Source organism: Siphateles boraxobius, unplaced genomic scaffold, assembly GCF_051911475.1.
Source record: "Siphateles boraxobius isolate OS27281-9 unplaced genomic scaffold, OSU_SipBor_1 39, whole genome shotgun sequence".
Classification (NCBI taxonomy): Eukaryota; Metazoa; Chordata; class Actinopteri; order Cypriniformes; family Leuciscidae; genus Siphateles; species Siphateles boraxobius.
The window spans coordinates 296,948-305,000 of NW_027509019.1; the positions used below are offsets into that span (position 1 = coordinate 296,948).

Consider the following 8,053-nt stretch of genomic DNA (forward strand, 5'->3'; position numbering starts at 1 on the left):
AGCGATTAGAAAATATACACGCACCATATTCTCTCTGAAGCAAGATTCTTCCCACATAAATAGGAGCATTTCGTTTTCAGTCTTTTCTCTAAGGGTTCGAACCTGAGAGCTCGTGCTTTCAAAGAAGGTCCCAGTTTCAATTCACTCGAACATCCAGAGCACATCAAGGGCACGCGCCGTGCACAAAAAGAGTAGTCTGAAGGACGGGGTGAGGACAGGTGGCGACATGGAGCTTAATTTCAATGGCACACAGAAAATCTTGCCGTGACCCGGATTCGAACCGGGGTTGCTGCGGCCACAACGCAGAGTACTAACCACTATACGATCACGGCGAGCTACAGGTCTACCCGACGTGTCCCTGAATACAAAGGGGCCTTGTCATCTTTAGCTTGCAGACAAAACTGTTTCTTACCAACATAACTCTTTTCAAGGGTAATCCTGTAACAGTGACTTTTTTTCCTTTTATAAAGTTTAAGCTAGGCCTCCAGAAGGTTACAAACTAAAACAGGCTCATGCTGTCAACGTAGTCGGCAGGATTCGAAGCTGCGCCGGGAGACCCCAATGGATTTCTAGTCCATAGCCTTAACCACTCGGCCACGACTACAAGCTGGCTGAAAGGGCCACGTCGTTTGCGCATTGGTGCCTTGCAGCGTCGCTGCCCGAGGCCAGTGTAGATCAGCAAGAACTCAAATATAAGGTAGCATGTACAATAAATGACAAGAATCTGGAAAACAACTAATGCAATATCTCTGGTTTACAATGGAATCATGCGTAGATTTGCTACCAAGCTTGGAGGCTTGCAAATATTATTGTTAACAGCAAATGTTTGCTAACTTAATGCAAAATAATATTGCTGATATCTACATTTAGATTTTGGTTAAACCTTATGGTACCAATCCCATGCATGACATATCTCAATTTTATTAAAGTAAAATAACAACTGGAAAATATAAGGTAGCATGCACAATAAATGACTAGAAGCTGGAAAACATGACTTATGCAATAAGGCTGGTTTATCATGGAAACAAATAGATTTTGTTTTACCATTCATGTATGTTCATGTTAGCTGTGCTATCAGACATACAAGCTATAGTTACATCTGCTGGGTGACATGGAAGCTGTATTTAGGGTCACATCTCTCTCTCTCTTTAAAGATCTGTGCTATATAATATGTATGATCAAGTGGCAAACAGCAACGAGGCTTTTGTTGACCACTTGGACAAAATCTGTTTCTGTTTTTTTTTTTTTTTGTTCACTGACATAATTTATGTCATCATTGTTGTCATTGTCACAAGTACAGGGATTTGCAAAGAAAAAAAGAACATTTTCTGGGATAAGGAAGATTTGATGGATGATCATTTTGATACAAATGACAGCTACACACAATATGATTATATATATATATATATATATATATATATATGTGTGTGTGTGTGTGTGTATGTATGTGTATATGTGTATGTTTGTAACTGTTTATTCTGTAACTTTTTATTATTTGTTAACATTGTTAATATATATATATATGATATGTGTGTGTGTATTGGGGGGGCGCCAAAATTGTTGCTGCATACCCCTCTAACACTGGGTAGTTGCGCCCCTGTTTGTAGCAAATAGCAAGCCCGCGGCACTCTAGGTAACAGCCAGCGAGTGTACTGACACCTAGCGATTAGAAAATATACACGCACCATATTCTCTCTGAAGCAAGATTCTTCCGAAATAAATAGGAGCGTTTCGTTTTCAATCTTTTCTCTAAGGGTTCGAACCTGAGAGCTTGTGCTTTCAAAGAAGGTCCCAGTTTCAATTCACTCGAACATCCAGAGCACATCAAGGGCACGCGCCGTGCACAAAAAGAGAAGTCTGAAGAACGGGGTGAGGAGAGGTGGTGACATGGAGCTCAATTTCAATGGCACCCAGAAAATCTTGCCGTGACCCGAATTCAAACCGGGGTTACTGCGGCCACAACGCAGAGTACTAACCACTATACGATCACGGCGAGCTACCAGTCTACCTGACGTGTCCTTGAATACAAAGGGGCCTTGTCATCTTTAGCTTGCAGACAAAACTGTTTCTTACCAACATAACTCTTTTCAAGGGTAATCCTGTAACAGTGACTCTGGAGAAGAAGTCACTGAAAAGAAAAGGATTCTGTTTTTCCTTTTATAAAGTTTAAGCTAGGCCTCCAGAAGGTTACCAACTAAAGCAGGCGCATGCTGTCAACGTAGTCGGTAGGATTCGAACCTGCGCGGGGAGAGCCAAATGGATTTCTAGTCCATCGCCTTAACCACTCAGCCACGACTACAAGCTGGCTGAAAGGGGCACGTCGTTTGTGGATTGGTGCCTTGCAGCGTCACTGCCCGAGGCCAGTGTAGATCAGCAAGAACTCAACAACAAAACGTACCGCTCCACAAAAAGACGCTCGTTCGCCCGAACAGGGACTTGAACCCTGGACCCTCAGATTAAAAGTCTGATGCTCTACCGACTTAGCTATCCAGGCTCTTGCTCGAGAAGCGTGCGTGCTGTGTCGGAACGCACAGCAAAATGAATCGTATTGGCGCAGAAAAAAGAGTGTCCTCCAATGCATTGCGTTTCCTTCTTCGAAGATTCAGAATGGCCGTCAAAACGTCTGCTATGTCAAAATATATTTGCAAATTAGTGGGAATGCAGCCTATTAGACTGATGATAATAGTAATTAAAGGAAAATAATGCTAGGAAAAAGAACAAAAACTCACTGCTACTTGTCTGGAAAGCCTCTTCACATGCTTCAATGCTGTTGACTTGCCGCGCTCTTATCGTTATTGTAAACTTGTGTCAAAGGCGCAGTTGTTCGTAGCAAATAGCAAGCCCGCGGCACTCTAGGTAACAGCCAGCGAGTGTACTGACACCTAGCGATTAGAAAATATACACGCACCATATTCTCTCTGAAGCAAGATTCTTCCCACATAAATAGGAGCATTTCGTTTTCAGTCTTTTCTCTAAGGGTTCGAACCTGAGAGCTCGTGCTTTCAAAGAAGGTCCCAGTTTCAATTCACTCGAACATCCAGAGCACATCAAGGGCACGCGCCGTGCACAAAAAGAGTAGTCTGAAGGACAGGTGGCGACATGGAGCTCAATTTCAATGGCACCCAGAAAATCTTGCCGTGACCCGGATTCGAACCGGGGTTGCTGCAGCCACAACGCAGAGTACTAACCACTATACAATCACGGCGAACTACCAGTCTACCTGACGTGTCCTTGAATACAATGGGGCCTTGTCATCTTTAGCTTGCAGACAAAACTGTTTCTTACCAACATAACTCTTTTCAAGGGTAATCCTGTAACAGTGACTCTGGAGAAGAAGTCACTGAAAAGAAAAGGATTCTGTTTTTCCTTTTATAAAGTTTAAGCTAGGCCTCCAGAAGGTTACAAATTAAAGCAGGCGCATGCTGTCAACGTAGTCGGTAGATTTCGAACCTGCGCGGGGAGAGCCAAATGGATTTCTAGTCCATCGCCTTAACCACTCGGCCACGACTACAAGCTGGCTGAAAGGGGCACGTCGTTTGTGGATTGGTGCCTTGCAGCGTCGCTGCCCGAGGCCAGTGTAGATCAGCAAGAACTCAACAACAAAACGTACCGCTCCACAAAAAGACGCTCGTTCGCCCGAACAGGGACTTGAACCCTGGACCCTCAGATTAAAAGTCTGATGCTCTACCGACTGAGCTACCCGGGCTCTTGCTCGAGAAGCGTGCGTGCTGTGTCAGAACGCACAGCAAAATGAATCGTATTGGCGCAGAAAAAAGAGTGTCCTCCAATGCATTGCGTTTCCTTCTTCGAAGATTCAGAATGGCCGTCAAAACGTCTGCTATGTCAAAATATATTTGCAAATTAGTGGGAATGCAGCCTATTAGACTGATGATAATAGTAATTAAAGGAAAATAATGCTAGGAAAAAGCACAAAAACTCACTGCTACTTGTCTGGAAAGCCTCTTCACACGCTTCAATGCTGTTGACTTGCCGCGCTCTTATCGTTATTGTAAACTTGTGTCAAAGGCGCAGTTGTTCGTAGCAAATAGCAAGCCCGCGGCACTCTAGGTAACAGCCAGCGAGTGTACTGACACCTAGCGATTAGAAAATATACACGCACCATATTCTCTCTGAAGCAAGATTCTTCCCACATAAATAGGAGCATTTCGTTTTCAGTCTTTTCTCTAAGGGTTCGAACCTGAGAGCTCGTGCTTTCAAAGAAGGTCCCAGTTTCAATTCACTCGAACATCCAGAGCACATCAAGGGCACGCGCCGTGCACAAAAAGAGTAGTCTGAAGGACAGGTGGCGACATGGAGCTCAATTTCAATGGCACCCAGAAAATCTTGCCGTGACCCGGATTCGAACCGGGGTTGCTGCGGCCACACTCAGAGTACTAACCACTATACGATCACGGCGAGCTACCAGTCTACCTAACGTGTCCTTAAATACAAAGGGGCCTTGTCATCTTTAGCTTGCAGACAAAACTGTTTCTTACCAACATAACTCTTTTCAAGGGAAATCCTGTAACAGTGACTCTGGAGAAGAAGTCACTGAAAGAAAAGGATTCTTTTTTTCCTTTTATAAAGTTTAAGCTAGGCCTCCAGAAGGTTACACACTAAAGCAGGCTCATGCTGTCAACGTAGTCGGCAGGATTCGAACCTACGCGGGGAGACCCCAATGGATTTCTAGTCCATCGCCTTAACCACTCGGCCACGACTACAAGCTGGCTGAAAAATGCACGTCGTTTGTGGATTGGTGCCTTGCAGCGTCGCTGCCCGAGGCCAGTGTAGATCAGCAAGAACTCAACAACAAAACGTACCGCTCCACAAAAAGAGGCTCGTTCACCCGAACAGGGACTTGAACTCTGGACCCTCAGATTAAAAGTCTGATGCTCTACCGACTGAGCTATCCAGGGTCTTGCTCGAGAAGCGTGCGTGCTGCGTGGGAACGCACAGCAAAATTAATCGTATTGGCGCAGAAAAAAGAGTGTCCTCCAATGCTTTGCGTTTCCTTCTTCGAAGATTCAGAATGGCCGTCAAAACGTCTGCTATGTCAAAATATATTTGCTAATTAGTGGGAATGCAGCCTAGTAGACTGATGATAATAGTAATTAAAGGAAAATAATGCTAGGAAAAAGAACAAATACTCACTGCTACTTGTCTGGAAAGCCTCTTCACAAGCTTCAATGCTGTTGACTTGCTGCGCTCCTATCGTTATTGTAAACTTGTGTCAAAGGCGCAGTTGTTTGTAGCCAGTGGCGCAAAAAGTGGGTATGCGCTATATGCGGCGCATAGGGGCGCCGCATCATGAGGGCGCCAAAGCGATGGTTAAATTTTTTTTTTTTTTTATAAGTTATATACATTTATATAAAATTTATACAAGTTAAATATAAAAAAAGTTATATAAATTTTAGAGGACTAACAGGCTAGAGTAGGCGTCGGTGCCCTCATAATATTCCATCATTGAATTTATTTTGACATAGAAGGGTATCGCGAGCGGGCGGGGGCGCGCGCGTGAGCGCTGAGGAGCAGCACAGGAGTGCGTTATCGTTGAAACTCGAAAAAGATGAATGAAGCAAAAAAGCGGTCGGGGGCTAAAAATAGAAAAAGAAGGAGGTTAAAGGAGATGGCATGTCAAGGGATGCGACAGCAGCTAAATAAGTGGATGGTGAAATGCAACAGGTATGTGATGTTTGTGCTTGGAGGAGGCTTGCAAATATTCATGTTAACAGACTAACGTTTGCTAACTCTGGGAATGTAGCAGCCAGAGCTAGCTAGTTTAGAATATGCCAAACCGAGGTTGATGAGCTGAAAACTAAAAAATATAAGGTAGCATGTACAATAAATGACAAGAATCTGGAAAACAACTAATGCAATATCTCTGGTTTACCATGGAATCATGCGTAGATTTGCTACCAAGCTTGGAGGCTTGCAAATATTAATGTTAACAGCAAGTGTTTGCTAACTTAATGCAAAATAATATTGCTGATATCTACATTTAGATTTTGGTTAAACCTTATGGTACCAATCCCATGCATGACATATCTCAATTTTATTAAAGTAAAATAACAACTGGAAAATATAAGGTAGCATGCACAATAAATGACTAGAAGCTGGAAAACATGACTTATGCAATAAGGCTGGTTTATCATGGAAACAAATAGATTTTGTTTTACCATTCGTGTATGTTCATGTTAGCTGTGCTATCAGACATACAAGCTATAGTTACATCTGCTGGGTGACATGGAAGCTGTATTTAGGGTCACATCTCTCTCTCTCCTTAAAGATCTGTGCTATATAATATGTATGATCAAGTGGCAAACAGCAACGAGGCTTTTGTTGACCACTTGGACAAAATCTGTTTCTGTTTTTTTTTTTTTTGTTCACTGACATAATTTATGTCATCATTGTTGTCATTGTCACAAGTACAGGGATTTGCAAAGAAAAAAAGAACATTTTCTGGGATAAGGAAGATTTGATGGATGATCATTTTGATACAAATGACAGCTACACACAATATGATTATATATATATATATATATATATGTGTGTGTGTGTGTGTGTGTATGTATGTGTATATGTGTATGTTTGTAACTGTTTATTCTGTAACTTTTTATTATTTGTTAACATTGTTAATATATATATATATATATATATATATATATATATGATATGTGTGTGTGTATTGGGGGGGCGCCAAAATTGTTGCTGCATACCCCTCTAACACTGGGTAGTTGCGCCCCTGTTTGTAGCAAATAGCAAGCCCGCGGCACTCTAGGTAACAGCCAGCGAGTGTACTGACACCTAGCGATTAGAAAATATACACGCACCATATTCTCTTCATGAGGGCGCCAAAGCGATGGTTACATTTTTTTTATTTTTTTATAAGTTATATACATTTATATAAAATGTATACAAGTTAAATATAAAAAAAGTTATATAAATTTTAGAGGACTAACAGGCTAGAGTAGGCGTCGGTGCCCTCATAATATTCCATCATTGAATTTATTTTGACATAGAAGGGTATCGCGAGCGGGCGGGGGCGCGCGCGTGATCGCTGAGGAGCAGCACAGGAGTGCGTTATCGTTGAAACTCGAAAAAGATGAATGAAGCAAAAAAGCGGTCGGGGGCTAAAAATAGAAAAAGAAGGAGGTTAAAGGAGATGGCATGTCAAGGGATGCGACAGCAGCTAAATAAGTGGATGGTGAAATGCAACAGGTATGTGATGTTTGTGCTTGGAGGAGGCTTGCAAATATTCATGTTAACAGACTAACGTTTGCTAACTCTGGGAATGTAGCAGCCAGAGCTAGCTAGTTTAGAATATGCAAAACCGAGGTTGATGAGCTGAAAACTAAAAAATATAAGGTAGCATGTACAATAAATGACAAGAATCTGGAAAACAACTAATGCAATATCTCTGGTTTACCATGGAATCATGCGTAGATTTGCTACCAAGCTTGGAGGCTTGCAAATATTAATGTTAACAGCAAGTGTTTGCTAACTTAATGCAAAATAATATTGCTGATATCTACATTTAGATTTTGGTTAAACCTTATGGTACCAATCCCATGCATGACATATCTCAATTTTATTAAAGTAAAATAACAACTGGAAAATATAAGGTAGCATGCACAATAAATGACTAGAAGCTGGAAAACATGACTTATGCAATAAGGCTGGTTTATCATGGAAACAAATAGATTTTGTTTTACCATTCATGTATGTTCATGTTAGCTGTGCTATCAGACATACAAGCTATAGTTACATCTGCTGGGTGACATGGAAGCTGTATTTAGGGTCACATCTCTCTCTCTCTTTAAAGATCTGTGCTATATAATATGTATGATCAAGTGGCAAACAGCAACGAGGCTTTTGTTGACCACTTGGACAAAATCCGTTTCTGTTTTTTTTTTTTTTTCACTGACATAATTTATGTCATCATTGTTGTCATTGTCACAAGTACAGGGATTTGCAAAGAAAAAAAGAACATTTTCTGGGATAAGGAAGATTTGATGGCTGATCATTTTGATACAAATGACAGCTACACACAATA

At 41.7% G+C, this 8,053-nt stretch overlaps 5 non-coding genes across 5 annotated transcripts; all 5 read right to left on the bottom strand.

Moving 5' to 3' along the window:
• Nucleotides 1-260: 260 nt before the first annotated feature.
• trnah-gug (transfer RNA histidin (anticodon GUG)) lies at nucleotides 261-332 on the bottom strand. Its single transcript has one exon. It is a non-coding gene; the product is annotated as a tRNA-His (tRNA).
• Nucleotides 333-522: 190 nt separating this feature from the next.
• trnas-aga (transfer RNA serine (anticodon AGA)) lies at nucleotides 523-604 on the bottom strand. The gene has a single exon. It is a non-coding gene; the product is annotated as a tRNA-Ser (tRNA).
• A 2,529-nt stretch (nucleotides 605-3,133) lies between these two features.
• trnah-gug (transfer RNA histidin (anticodon GUG)) lies at nucleotides 3,134-3,205 on the bottom strand. Its single transcript has one exon. It is a non-coding gene; the product is annotated as a tRNA-His (tRNA).
• A 428-nt stretch (nucleotides 3,206-3,633) lies between these two features.
• trnak-uuu (transfer RNA lysine (anticodon UUU)) lies at nucleotides 3,634-3,706 on the bottom strand. The gene has a single exon. It is a non-coding gene; the product is annotated as a tRNA-Lys (tRNA).
• A 933-nt stretch (nucleotides 3,707-4,639) lies between these two features.
• trnas-aga (transfer RNA serine (anticodon AGA)) lies at nucleotides 4,640-4,721 on the bottom strand. The gene has a single exon. It is a non-coding gene; the product is annotated as a tRNA-Ser (tRNA).
• Nucleotides 4,722-8,053: the final 3,332 nt, after the last annotated feature.